At 41.0% G+C, this 15,307-nt stretch overlaps 1 protein-coding gene across 9 annotated transcripts in view; it reads left to right on the plus strand.

Moving 5' to 3' along the window:
- The window catches only part of YTHDC2 (YTH domain containing 2), a 104,841-nt gene that overhangs the window by 74,641 nt on the left and 14,893 nt on the right, over positions 1–15,307 (plus strand). For 6 of the 9 annotated variants that reach the window (XR_006216016.1, XR_006215998.1, XR_006215997.1 and 3 more), the window contains 3 exons: positions 10,181–10,314; positions 11,785–11,896; positions 14,032–14,132. The gene's annotated coding sequence lies outside the window, so the exon portion shown is untranslated. The other 3 variants (XR_006216013.1, XR_006216008.1, XR_006216015.1) reach the window with 2 other exon arrangements.

Genomic DNA, 15,307 nt, shown 5'->3' on the forward strand with positions numbered 1-15,307 from the left:
CATATATATGTATATATATTTTTTCATATATATATGACATATATATGACAAGACTCCTGAGTTGAGGAGACAGAGTTGAAAGTGGGGAAACCCAACAGCTCAAGTTCATAGAACAGAATACCAGAGGGAGAACTGCTTACAGAGAGAAGCCTAGAGATGTGTAGATGGTCCCCCTGGAATGCATGCATGGGCAGAAAGGGTAGGGGGAAAAAAACATTTGAAAGGATTAAAGGGAATAGTGCCTGCTCCCATCAGCCAGACTTGTAAAAATCCAAAAGAAGACAGAAAAGAGGAACAAAGAAACAACAAATGGAAGTAAATAGAAACAAAAATAATGAACAAAAATAAAACAAGTAGCAAGATGGTAGATGCACACCTAACAGAATCAATAACCATATTAAATGTCTAAAAGTCCCACCTAAGGGATGCCTGGCTGGCTCATTTGGAAGAGCATGTGACTCTTGATCTTGGGGCTGTGAGTTCAAGCCCCACGTTGGGTGGAGGGATTACTTAATTAAAAAGAATTTAAAAATCCCATTTAAAAGGGAGAGCTTGTGGGGTGCCTGGGTGGCTCAGTCAGTTGGGTTGTCCCAACTTTGGCTCGGGTCATGATCTTGCGGTTCGTGGGTTCGATCCCTGTGTCGGGCTGTGTCTGACAGCTTAGAGCCTGGAGCCTGCTTTGGATTTCGGGTCTCCCTCTCTCTCTCTCCCCCTCCTCTGCTCACACTCTCTCTCTCAAAAATAAATGAACATAAAAAAATAAATAAAACAGAGAGCTTGTTAGATTGGATGTAAAAAATTCAACACTCAACTATAGGATACCTATAAGTAATGTACTTCAAGTATAAAGACACAAATAAGGTAAAAGTTAAAAAAAAATGGAAGAAGTTATCCCCTGCTACCATTAATGAAAAAGAAAAAAACCACACTAGTATATCTATATTAATATCAGGCAAAGGAAAATTCAGAGCAAAGAATATAATCTGGGATAAAGACAGTAATTTAGTCATGATTGAAAGGGTCAGTGGACGTAATAATCTTAAACACTTAGGCATCAATAAAAGAGCTTCAAAATACTTAAGTAAAAATTGATAGAACTGAAAGGAAAAACAGACAAATTCACAATTATTGTCAGACATTTCAATACCCCCTTTTCAATAATTGATAGAAAAAGTAGGCAGTAAATCAGAAAAGATACAGTGGGCTTGAAGAACACTATCAACCAACTTGATCTGATCAACCCAACAGCAACAGAATACACCTTATTTAAGTGCACACAGAACATGTGTCATGATAGACCATTTCGTGGGCCATAAAACAAATTTCAAAACATTTATATTTTATTGTGGCAAGAGCACTTAATAGAAGATTTACCCTCTTACCAAATTTTTAAGTGCACAATAATGTTAACGTGCAGATCTCTAGATCTGCAGATCTAGAGGCCCATAAGTACAGCAGACCTCTAGAATGTACTCATGTCGTATAACTGAAACTTTCTACCCTTTGAACAGCAACCCTTCATCTCCCTCTCTCCCTAGTCCCTGGCAACTGCTATTCTGTTTCTACAATTTTGACTGTTTAGATTTTATTCATGTACATGGCATGACCCACTCTTTGTCCTCCAGTGACTGGCTTATTTCACTTGACATAATGTTCTCCAGCTTCATTCATACTGTTGTGTGTGTGACAGGGTTTCTTTCTTTTTTAAGGCTGTATAACATTCCATCGTATGTATGTGCTACATTTCTCAATCATTCGTTTCTTGATAGGCATTTACATTGTTTCCATGTCTTTGCTATTTTGAATAATGCTGCACTGGACATGGAAAGCATGTATCCTTCTGAGATCCTGATTTCAATTTTTTGGATATATACCCAGAAGTAGGATTGCTGAGTCAATATGGTGATTTTGTATGTATGTATGTATGTATTTAAAGGTGTTTTTTGTTTGTTTGTTTGTTTGTTTGTTTTTAGTTTATTTTGAGAGAGAGAGAGAAAGAATCCCAAGCAGGTTTTGCATTGTCAGCTTGCAACCTGATGTGGGACTTGAATCCATGAACCGTGAGGTCATGACCTGAGCTAAAGTTGGATGCTTAACCGACTGAGCCACCCAGCCATCCCTATTTATTTAAAAAAAAAATTTTTTTTTTAAAGTAGGCTTCACGCCCAGCACAGAGCCCAATGTGGGGCTTGAACTCAGGACCCTGAGATCAAGTCATACGCTCAACTAACTGAGCTACCCAGGTGCCCCTGGTAGTTTTGTTTTAAAATCTCAATGAATTTGAAAGGATTCACGTGCCACAAAATGTGTTCTCTGACCACAGTGGTCTTGAGTTGGAAATGAGTAATGTCCGACTTTGAACTAGCTAGAAAAATGCAATGTTTTCCTGTAAGTTCCACGATTGACTCTTCCTGGATCAGTTGGTCATGTGCTTATCTCCACACTAGTCTATTATCACTGTGGTAATTGACCAAATGTATAGTAAATGCTCACCTCAAACACATGGACGAAAGATAGGAGAGAAATGGTTCTCTAAAGGATTATCAAAGTAATATTCCCAGAATGAAAATTCTGGGGCAGGCAAAATTATTAGCTATGCAATACCAAAACTACAAGTTTCCCTCTAAGAAACTTTCTAGAACTAGTTAGTGAGTTTAACAAGGTTGCAGTATACAAGGTCAATATACCTCCAAAATATTTTAAAATCTCTATATAATAGCAACAAACAATTGGAAATGAAAATAATACCATTGATCATAACATCAAAGATATCAAATACCTAGGAAGAATAATCTGACAAAAGATGTGAAAGACTTATAGGCTGAAAACTACAAAATATTGCTGAGAGAAATTAAAGAAGACCTAAGAAAATACCATGTTTGTGGGTTGAAGACTCAGTATTGTTAAGATGTAAATGCTCTCCAAAATCTATAGAGTTAACACAATCCCAATCAAAACCCCAGCAGCCTTTTTTTTTTTTTTCCCTTTTGTAGACCCCAGCAAACTGATTCCAAAATTCATATGGAAATGCAAAGGATCAAGTATAACCAAAACAACTCGACTTTGGAGGGTTCACACTACCTGATTTCAAGACTTACAAAGCTATAGTACACAAAACAGCTTGATACTAGCATAAATATAGACAAATAGATCAATGGAACATAATGGAGAGTCTAGAAGTAACCCCAACATCTGTGGACAATTGTTTTTTTTTTTTTTTTTTTTTTAAACAAGCGCATAAAGGCAATGTGATGGAGGCGGTTATAGCCCTTCCAACAAATGGTGAGGGAAAAATTGGCTATCTATACGCAAAATAATGAACTTAGATCCCTATCTCACAGAATATAAAAAAATCAACTCCTAATAGATCATTGCCTTAAATGTAAGAGCCACAACTGTGGAACTGCTAGGCGAAAACAGGAGAAAAGATTTCTTACATCCACTGTCTCTGGGAGAACAAAAGGATAAATTTGGCTTCATCAAAATTTGAAAGTTCTGTTCTTCACTCTTTATTTTTGAGAGAGAGAGAGAGAGAGAGAGAGAGAGAGAGAGAGAGAGGACAAGTAGGGGAAGGGCAGAGAGAGACGGACACACAGAATCTGAAGCAAGGCTCCAGTCTCTGAGCTGTCAGTACAGAGCCTGATGTGGGGCTCAAACCAACGAACCATGAGATCATGACCTGAGCCAAAGTTGAACGCCACCCAGCACCCCAAAACTTCTGTTCTTCAGAAGACACTGTTACAAGCAGTAGACTGCAGGAGAATATTTGGAAGACATATATCTAATAACAGACTTGTATCCAGAATACCTAAAAAAAATTCTTAAAACCGCAATAAGAAAACAACCCAATTAAAAAGCTGGGCCATGTTGAAAAGATATTTCGCCCAAAAAGACATACAGAAGACAAATAAATACATGAGATTATGCTCAACACTATTAGGCATTAGGAAAATGCAAACTAAAACCCACGATAAGATACCATTACATATCTGTTAGAGCAACTAGTGTGTTGGCAAGGATGTTTACATTCCCTGATGGTGGGAATGTAAAATGATAGAACCACTTTAGAAAACAGTTGGGCATTTTCTGAAGAAGTAAAACATACACATAAAAACATACACATAAAAGCATTAAAAGCATTCCACTCCTAGGTACTGGTCTAGTTTTTTCCTAATTTGCATATTTTCATCAGAGTAATTGTATTCCTTGTTTTCATGTGCTGCCTTCTTCTGCTCCACAGACCATACACTCCCTGGAGGTGGAGAACCTTTCCATTTTATATACCGAGTTTCTTGCACAATGCCTATCAGGTTTTTAATAAATGTTTAAGAAATTACTAACAGCAGGAGCACCTGGGTGGCTCAGTTGGTTAAGCCTCTGACTTCGGCTCAGGTCATGATCTCACAGTTCCTAAGTTCAAGCACTGCACTGGGCTCTGTGCTGGCAGTGTGGATCCTGCTTGGGATTCTCTCTCCTTCTCTTTCTGCCCCTCCCCCACTCGCTCTGTCTCTGTCACTCTCAAATTAAATAAATAAACGTTAAAAAGTTACTAAGAGCAGTAAAGAAAATAACGATGAGAAAAATTCATCATTCAATATGAATTTTACCTAGTCTCTTTTTAGTATGGAGCAATATTTTATTCTATTTATTTTCATCTAAAGTTATATGATAATGTTGCTCCCATGCTATTTCAGACTTCTAATTCATTCATAGTAATGGCTATGTGATATTTAATAAATTTCATTCATTATAATAAAATCCCTAATTTTGTCTTTTTTTCCTAGTATTAATGCAAACATTTTCTTATTTTAAATAATTCCATTAGGACATATACCCAGCAGTGGTATTACTAGATGAAAGGTTATGAACAATTATATTACATTATTTTAAAGTATACTTAGCTAGCAGTGGAGCATATGGTTCCTTAAACAGAATGATTTGGGTATGGAAATGGTCTTAGCTATACCTGGATAAATTTTTTCAAAAGGATTTTTAAATCAAGAAAATCATCTTTAAAAAATATTGGGCCTATTGTCTTTGGGTTTAAAAACCAAACACCTATTTTTACTGTTGGTGGGTCTTTCTTTTCCATGTGGCATAATTTTTTTTTAAATATTTATTTTTGAGAGAGAGAGAGAGAGAGAGAGAGGGAGAGAGAGAAATGTCAAGCAGGCTGTGCACAATCAGCATGGACCCCAACGTGGGGCTTGAACTCATGAACTGTGAGATTATGACCTGAGCTGAAATCAAGAATCAGATGCTTAACTGACTGAGTCACCCAGGTGCCCCTGGCCATAATTTTTTATATATAGAATTATATAACAATTCTATAGTTATGAGTTTTTTTTTTTCCTAAGAACATGTTTCATCCACCCTTAATTTATCTTGGCTAAACATCAGAAACCCTTATGTGAGTATATAAATATGTAAAAGACTCTGTCTTGTTCCAAAAAGGATTTGAGATTGTATTAAACCAAATTCTGGTGTGAAATGTAGGGGAAAATACCAAAACAAGAAATGATTTCTTGGAGGACTGTATAAACAGCATAATGCAGGATCATCCCGCGAGAGAAGGACGCCTATAATGTTCCGCCAATATTTTGATCATCCTTAGAGAAGACGTGGCTTCTGGAAATTTTGATTAGTTTTTGGTCTTTTGCTTTAAGTTAAAGTGCTATTAAGTACATGATGAAGTATGTTGCACTGAGGAAGAGTTTACCTTTTCAGTTCACCCCTATGGATTTGGTGTATGTATCAATCACAACCTTTGGTGTTACTTAATTGTAAGTAACACATACTGACTCAAAGTGGTGAAGGGCTTTATTGGAAGGATGTCAAACAGCTTCCAGAATTGATGGATTTGAAGGATGAGGTATGGAAACAGGCAGGGGTAGATGGACTTAGAGCCCAGGAAAGGTAGGATCAGGACCACACCCCTGGCTCTGCTTCTACTGGGTACTGCCAGTGCTAGATTCTCACTTCTTTTTCAACAGTTTTCCAGCCTCCCTGAAAGGGCGGACCTACGCCGGCCCACTCCATCTTGTTCTGTGTCCTCCACCTTGAGTGACTATGTCCCCGACATGCCCCCTTTCTGGGAAAATCGCAGACACCTCAGACCACGCCTCCTCCCCTTGAGTAACGTCCGGCTCACCCATTCAAACTTCCTGATCAAAACACGCCTGGCGACCTGCATAACAGGGCTCCGACCATTCCCCAGCCAATCGGCTGAGGCCATGACCCTTCCCCAGCCACTCGGCTGAGGCCACAGCCATTACCTCACCAACTGCCCCTAGACCCCTATAAAACCTTTGTGCTTTTGAAAGTCGCTCTCTCTCCCCGGTGTCTCACCGCTGCATCGTAGATGCAGGTAGGGGATTGAGCTCGAGCTAGCTCGAATAAAGGCTCTTTTGCTTTTGCATCGGACTGGGCTCCCTGGTGGTCTTTGAGGATCACAAATTCTGGGCATAACATCCCCTGTATCTTTGTCACACCCTGTCAAGAATCAGAGGTGGTAGGAGCAAATGACTGGGCAAGTGGGTACTCTTTCTGTTACGCAGTAGGAAAAAGAAGGATCTGGAGTGCCTTGCTGGCTCAGCCAGTAGAGCATGTGACTTTTGATCTCTGAATGATGAGTTCAAGTCCCATGTTGGGTGTGGAGCCTACTTAAAAAAAAATTAAAAAAAAAAGGAGGTTTGGTTTCTGGTTAAGTTAAAAAAAATTGTAACTCTGTTACAACATTTACTGATTCCTGATGATTATAGGATCATTTTTCACTTTCCTTACAATGTGTACAGTGGAGGTTCTTTTTTTTCTTTAATGTTTACTTATTTTTGAAAGAGAGAGAGTGAGAGAGAGAGAGAGGAAAGGACAGAGAGAGAGGGAGACACAGATTCTGAAGCAGACTCCGGGCTCTGAGCTGTCAGCACAGAGCCCGATGTGCGGCTTGAACTCATGAACTGTGAGATCATGACCTGAGTTGAAGTGGGACACTTAACTGGCTGAGCCACCCAGGTGTCCCTACAGGAGGTTCTTAAACTGTGGCCCATGCATGATTGGGGAGAGCTGGGGAAGTTCCCATATTCCCACAAAATTCCCACAGAATTTTTGGTATGTGTGCCTTTTGCATTGTTGGGTGGCAGGAGGGTCCATAACTTTTGTTAGATTCTCCAAGAGGGCCACAATCTACAAAGAAGTTAAGAGATCTTCCCTGGAATGTCCCACAAAAATTACTTTATCCTTGTGAAATTTCATTTCATTGGTCTTAATCGTCGCTAGTATTACTACCTTTTGTCCGCTAGATGGTGCTGCTGTACGCATTTTCAAACACCAATAGCGAGGTTCATTGATTTATTGAGTGGAAAAAGCGCAGTGGTTTAATGGCAAGTTCTCAAGTTCATTTTAGGTTGGGAGGAATTTTTGAAATCATGTAGTTCAGTCTTATTGTTTCATAGATAGACACCCTGATGCCCAAAGTTTAAGGGAGAGCTTTGACCGGGACCAGACCTTTTAAAAAGTCAAAAGGATGCCCTGGAATTGGGGCTCTCCTCCTACCAAAGTGTACTTGAAAGATGTGCCCCTGGCTCCCATAGGACTGGGGATGGTACTGGTTGTAGACTTTAGATTCTTTGGTTCTGAGACATTTGTATATTTCAGTTACAGTCATGGCATGAAATTTGGCCCTTTTCCCCTGGGAGCTGGTGGTGTTGCTGAAGAGGGCTTTATTTAGTTAAGGAGGGAACTTGGGCAGATTCTTCCCTGTGACTAATCCTCTCCTACCCCCTTCCCTGGTTGGCTTTAGACATATCTTAATTATGTGCATTATGTTCTTTCCAGAGCCAGTGGTAACCCTATAAATATATGTGTAAGCAATATTGATGACACATAAGGGAAGTGCTATAAATATTGATGTTTGCATTCCTCAGACCGGAAGAGAGAGAAAACCCAAGTCAAATGCGAAGACCACTCTGGGAAAGTGGCTGGACAGATTCTCTGTAGCATCCTTTGTGTACAGATCACTAAACAAAGACACGAAGAGTGGCCACGGATGTGGTTTGGATCCACCTATCTCGGGGACAATCTTCTATGTTTCTCCCCAAAAAGAGTCTGGACACGCTTAAGTCTTCAAAAGATGTGCTTGCTTGCTCCCTTTCTTTCTTTCTTTCTTTCTCTCTCTCTCTTTCTCTCTCGTTCTTTTTTCCTTCCTTCCTTCCTTCCTTCCTTCCTTCCTTCCTTTCTTTTTTCCTTCCTTCCTTCCTTTCTCTTTCTCTTTCTCTCTCTCTCCCTTTCTTCCTTCCTTCCTTTCTTTCTTTCTCTCTCTTTCTTTCTCTCTCTTTTTCTTTTTTCCTTCCTTTCTTCTTTCTTTCTTTCTTTCTTTCTCTCTTTCTTTCTTTTTCCCCCACTTCCCCGTTCTCTTTGTTTCTAGATCTTTTCTGTCTTTGGCAATCTCCTCAGACACACCAAGAGAAGAACCCAAGTGTTCACCATTCATACCATTCCCACCAAAGCTAACAATATGAATCAATAAAGTGTCCTTAAAAACAACAACAATTTCATCTGTAATGATACACATACCTGACTATATCTAAAACTCAATGTCGTGTATTGAATTTCAGCAAGCTGTGGTGAAATGGTCTCCACTTGTCTCTACAGACCCATGCTTCTAACTGTGCCTGGGATGCTGACTTTTATGTCCTCTGACAACTTTTTGAGGAAGTGGGTGGGGGGCAGAGAGAGGGAGACACAGAATCGGAAGCAGGCTCCAGGCTCTGAGCTGTCGGCACAGAGCCCAACATGGGGCTCAAACACAAGAGCCATGAGATCGTGACCTGAAGCTGAAGTCGGATGCTTAGCCAACTGAGCCACCCAGGCACCCCTTTACTCTGACTTCTTGTTGGGTTTGGCCAATGGGAGGTACCAGCATGAGATGAGAAGGTGAGAGAGAGAGAGCTGGAGAACTTCTTTCCCTGCATTACTGTCCGCTGGGTCACTGGGTAGCTTGGCCGTGTCCTCAATCTGCTGCTAAAAGCCATAGCTCCTGTCAGGGAGCTCTCTGCCACAGTTAGGACTTTCTTGTTTCTAGTAACTTCTCGTTCCTTCCCTTGTTCCATCAAGCCTAAGGGTGGTAGTATCTTTCTGTTATTGCTAGTCATGGGGTGCCTCATTCTGCCTCATGTTTCCCGAATTCTGCCTCCTCCTTTGTAAACAGACTCTTCATTAAAATTTCTTTATTCTTTCCATCTTTTTTTCAGTCCAAGCCCTGACCTGTTCAACCAGAAGCTTCACTGAATGTCTATAGTATGAGTTTCCTCACAAACATCTGTTTATGATGCTGGAGTTACGTGTAGATTTTTGAACTGGAACATTAATGGTCACATTTTATTATACTTAGTTTGAAAACATATACTGAGTGCCAAGCTTGACATGAGGTACTTCAGTCTCTCATTCCATTTGATCCTATCACAACATTAAGTTGAATTAAGCATTTTATAGTTGACAGTCTTTAGGCATTTACCTAATAGGTGAACATTGACATTTAAAATTTTTTTAAATTTATTTTTGAGAGAGAGCATGAGCAGGACAGGGAGAGAGGGAGAGCGAGAGAGAGAGAATCCCAAGCAGGTTCTGCACTGTCAGCGCGGGTCCCCAGTGTGGGGCTTGAACTCATGAGCTGTGAGATCATGACCTGAGCCGAAATCAAGAGTTGGACGCTTAACTGACTGAGACACCCAGGCACCCCAGAACATTGACATTTTTATTATGTATGTATGTCTGCTTTAAAACAGTCTCATAAGAATCCATGATTTACTGCTAGTCATAGTTTCTTTGATGAACACCATGATTAGCTACTCTGTACACCTTTGGGAAGGAGGAACTTATTCCCCCATACTGGGTGGGCTGCTGGCAGAAGTCCTCAGGTGTCAGATCCTCACAGGTCTTCAGCCTCAGCTGAACAGAACTGCCTTGCCCAAGTCATGTCCCCTACCCAGAGTGGCCCATCTCCAGTGGCTGATTAATACCCAGGACACAAAGCCTCAGTCATCTTGTCCCAACTCAGCATAACTCTGAAGGGTCATCCCAGCATCAAGACTTCCCATGGGAAGCATGGAGACCGCCAGTGGGACTGCGTTGAGGCTCATCTTCTTCCTCTGGCCAACTCTGCTTCCTTGCTTCCCCCTTTCAGGCGTCCATCATCAGAACACTCCTGGATACCATTCTCCTCCTCAGAGTCTGACCTCAAAATGCAGATGCTGGGATAAGATTCTGGATCTGGATTATGCATGAATTGTTTGACAATGAGGACTCCCATTGGCAGTGGTGAGTGGGGTGCAGACAGCCTCTGGCACAAGGTGGCAATGCAGTTGTTGAAACTTTTGACCCTGCTTGTGTCACATGATCACCTCCTCACTGTGGACTGGATGAGAGGAGACCTGACGTGGGCAATGTGTTTTGTAGCTGGGGAGCAAGTAGGGTGTTGTGATGGAGATTCAATAGAGACACATGGGAGATGGTGGGAGTTCACCCAAGAAAAGAATGTTGAGGTGTCCAGAGCAGTTCCTGAAGTCATTAAGGCCTATCAGACTCTACTCCACTTAGCCTTCCTAAACGTTATCTCCTTCCATTCTGTCTTCCCTACCATCCAAGGCAACACTAGCCTTCTAATGGTTCCCTTTTTTGAAGAAAATGTTTACTTATTTTGAGAGAGGGAGAGAAAGAGAGTATATACACATGAACAGGAGAGGGGCAGAGATAGAGATAGGGAGAGAGAGAATCCAAAGCAGATTCCACGCTGTCAGCACCGAGCCCAAAATGTGGGGCTCGATCCCACAAATCATGAGATCATGAACTGAGCCCAAATCAAGAGGCAGATGCTCAACCAACTGAGCCACCCAGGCATCCCCTTACTGTTCCTTAAGTAAGTAGAGCATTTAATTCCTGCTTTGGGGCCTCTGCAACTATTCTGTTTACTCCAGAGGCTCTCCACCCACCTTACCATGATCACACCCTCACTCCATTTGGTCTCTGCTCAAATGTCACATACTCAGAGAAGTCTTCTCTGACCCCTTCCAGGGTCATTCGTTCTAGTCATCTTACCCTTTACCTAGCTTAATTTTTCTTCACAGCATCAAACTGCACTTGACATAAAATTATTTTTGATTGTTACTTTGTATCATCCACTTGACTATGAGCTCCTAGAACAAGAACTGTGCCTTTTTTGGTACTGTGGCCATACTCCTTAGAATAGGGCTTGGACGATCATAGGTGCTGGACACTAATGATTGACTGAATGGAGACATAGGACAGATGGTAAAATAGAGATGCAAAGTAGGGAAAGGATAATCTTGATCAGAGAAAGCAACGATAAAGGCTTCACGGAGGGGGAAAAGCATTTGAGTTGGATCTGGAAAGATGGGTAACATCGACAAGCAGAAATGGAAAAGTTCGGGTAGAGGGATGTTTGTGGGACCTGCAGAGAAGTGAGTAGCCCATTGTGACAAGGGTTATGGTGTAGTCTGGTGACCCAGGCCATGTGGTCTTGGGGCTGCTTCATACTGTGGTTCAGGTTCAGTTGATATGCAGTGTGTAACTATGAAATTCATACTCTAGGAAGATATTTCCACTGCTCATCAAGTAATTCCTTACTAAATGGCATGCAAAGCACCGATTTGTGGTTCCTGCTCACGGTGCAAGCAAATCTGCCTGCCTAACCACCCAGGTTGTCGGTGGTTATCTATAGGATGTCTTAGTAGAATGGTTACCCTCCCTGCTAACTCTGTGTTCCTATAGGGTCCCAGCATGCTGCACAGGAGACCAGTACTGGTAAGCCAGTGTTTAAAAGGGAGTGGGTGACATGATTTCTCAAGCCTGTGTCAAAGGTTCACACTCAAACAAAGCTTAGGTAAGTACTCTCAACACTGACCATCAGAAGAGGTTTTAGGTGTTTGCATTTTTGGTATCTTTTCTTGATATTCAGTAGTGTATAGCTCTGCCTATTTATTTAAATTAAAAAAAATATTTATTTGGGGGGCACCTAGGTGGCTCAGTCGGTTGAGTGTCTGACTTTGGCTCAGGTCGTGATCTCTCGGTTCATGGGTTCGAATCCCACAATGGGCTCGGTGCTGACAGCTCAGAGCCTGGAGCCCGCTTCGGATTCTGTGTCTCCCTCTCTCTCTGCCCCTCCCCTGCTCATGCTCTGTCTCCCTCGCTCACTCACTCGCTCAAAAATGAACATTAAAAATTTTTAAAAAATATTTATTTTGAGAGAGAGAGAGAGTGAGCAAGCGGGGGAGGGGCAGAGAGAGAGGGAGGGAGAAAATCCCAAGCAGGCTTCACGCTGTCAGCATAGAGCCCGACGTGTGGCTGGATCTCATGAATTGTGACATCATGACCTGAGCCAAAATCAAGAGTGGGATGCTCAACTGACTGAGCTACCCAGACTCTATGGCTCTGCCTATTTAAATATACAATATTTAATCAAACTTTGATGAATATTCAATATTTTATCCAGTATTTAAATATTCATATTGGAGAAATTTCTGGAAAGATGATAAAATAAGAGCAAGTTTAACTTATTCCTGTCCCTGAAAACTATGGAAATGAATACAATGTATCAAATATAGGAGGGCAATATCTATAATGAAACTAGGAAACAGCTAAATGCCATGTCACAGGTTAAAGAATATCTTCTAGATACAACGTCATTTAAACCAAATTGAAGAGGGATACTTAGCTGACTGCTGTATCCTTGGATATTGGGAAGGGACAGATCTCAAAAATGGAATTTAGTGGATTCTAGTAATCTTTAACTTGATGGATTAATCTCATGGGTGGATCAGGGAGAAATATGGAGACCTTGGCTGGGCACATTTCTATTCCAAAAGATGGCAAAGGAGATGACCTTGAAAGGGATCATATGGCTACCCAATATTGGTGACCTGCTCCCAGAATAAGACGACTTTCAAAGTGGCCAGGATCCTAAGAGAGCACCCTCACAGAACCAGTGTGTTCCCATAACAGCAGATCCCTCAGCTTCATAAGAAAATATTTTATATGAAGCCTAGGTTTCTATGGAAAGGAAAAAAAATTAAGAAACCCAAAAACTAAGAGGGGAAAATGAAGGTTGTGGCAGAGAGATTCTAAAGCAAGGGGTTTTGACGTTAAACGATCAAAAAAGTTGTTGTGAAAATGTGATAGCTGTCATTGCTCTTCTGTCTTGAGGAAATGTCTAATTCCTGGTTTGCACGTAGAGAAAGAGGGAGATTGGAAGAATTCTGAAGTCATTTGCTCACATGTGCTGTGGACTCTAATTCTGTTTGACTATTGTTCCCCTGTAACTCAAGTTAATGCTAGATCTTTGTGCATTAGTTCTTGGCAACCTAATTTAACCTCTTACACCAAACAAGAAAAGGAATTGGTGAAGCAGATTTGGAGCTTTTCACAAGATTTCCGTGGCTTAGGTCTTTTCTGCTCTCTGTATCCTGACGCGACCAAGAATTGACCTGAAGTGAAAAGCACATTGAAAATTTTCATCATTGGGGGATTTCTTTTTCTCCTTCTAGAATTTCTAACATGTGCAGGGTGCCAGTTGTTCCTTACCATTATTTCCTGTAGAGTTTCTGTGGTCCAGAGATGAAGCATTAATTGATGGCTCTGCTGTCTACTTATGCACTTGACTTGGGAGCAAGTTTCTTAATGTGTTTAGGATTTGCCTTTGTAAAACACAGGTCATATGCACCTTGTAAATTGTGGGGATTGAACAAGATACCATGGAAAACACCTGTTTCAGAGTCTGGGCGAGAGAGGACATTCCAATAATGCACTGTTGTTTCTTATTCAATAATAGGAGCTCATAACTCATGAAATATGATAATGCCAAAAAAACCACTTCCTTCACTGAAGGGTTTTGTCCCTCCTAGGTAGTGGCCCACCCATGACATCTGTTACATTACTCTATATTCTTAAAATTAGCATAGCATAGCATTCTGCTGGACATTTTATGGATGGAAATAATTAGAAATTTTATTTTTGGTTCAGATAATGGCCTCTGAGCATATGGAAGCCTCCTAATTCATTGGCAACAAATTCATAAACTCTGTTGGATCTGCGGCTGTGAACCTCCAGGACCCATCCTCTGGGTATTTTTAACAGATTTTTACTTGGCGATAATTAATAAATTAATAATTGGTGCTAAGAGAATTTTATTTATCATGCAAGGAGAAGCAGACATGGCAAGTAAGAAACGCCTGTTTCTATATGGGACATTGCTATTAGAACAAAGGGAAAGCTTGAAGAGTGTCTTGACCTTGGCTAACATGCTAGCATGGTAGATTACTTATCCCCCCCCCCCCCCCTTGTGAGATGAGTAAAATGAGTGTCCATTTTTAAACACTGATCACTGATGCAATGGAAGTCATCAGACTTTGTTGGAATAGTGGTATGGTGGGAACTCTTGAATTATTAATGATTAGTGCTGAAGTATTACATTCATATGGAATACATCTGCAGCCTTTTAAGGAAAAGTGATGCACATACTGTCTGAAAAACTATTGATGCAGAAAGTCAGATTCTTCTTCCTAACTGCTCTCCTTTACTGAGAAAGAGCTCTGTGTCCAGTCTCATCATCATTCTCCATGAGCACCTATGTTCAATATGTTTGTAGGCACCCAAAAAGAAGAGGTCAGAATCTATACGGTGCTCTTTAAGGAGCTCTCTCGAGTTGTTTTGAGTTAAATGTATTATTATTTTTATTATTGGTATTAGTATTATTTAATGTCCAGGGACTGGGAATAGTTGTATATCAGAGGTTATAGGTTATAGAGCTCTTCAGATAGAGTCATGACCTGGGAATGAGACTGTCCCAGTAAGAATAGTTCTGTGACTTCATTAGCTTCTCCAGGAACTGGAGAAAGGAATAAGAAAGATGCACAAAGTAACTATTGTTTTTGTGCCTTTTCTTTTCTTTCCCTCCCTCCTTCCTTCTTTCCTTCCTTCCTTCCTTCCTTCCTTCCTTCCTTCCTTCCTTTCCTTCCTTCTGTTTCTTTTTTCTTTCTTAAATGATAAACTCCTGTGTGTGATCTGAAGCCACATGAAAGCTTTTTTTTTTTTTTAATGTTTGTTTATTTTTGAGAGAGGGAGAGAGACAGAGCATGAGCAGGGGAGGGGCAGAGAGAGAGGGAGAAACAGAATCTGAAGCAAGCTCCAGGCTCTGAGCTGTCAGCACAGAGCCTGATGGGAGGCAGGGGTTGCGGGGGGGGGGCGCTTGAACCCATGAGTTGTGAGATCATGACCTGAGCTGAAGTCAGAGGCTTAA

Source organism: Panthera tigris, chromosome A1 (assembly GCF_018350195.1).
Source record: "Panthera tigris isolate Pti1 chromosome A1, P.tigris_Pti1_mat1.1, whole genome shotgun sequence".
Classification (NCBI taxonomy): domain Eukaryota; kingdom Metazoa; phylum Chordata; class Mammalia; order Carnivora; family Felidae; genus Panthera; species Panthera tigris.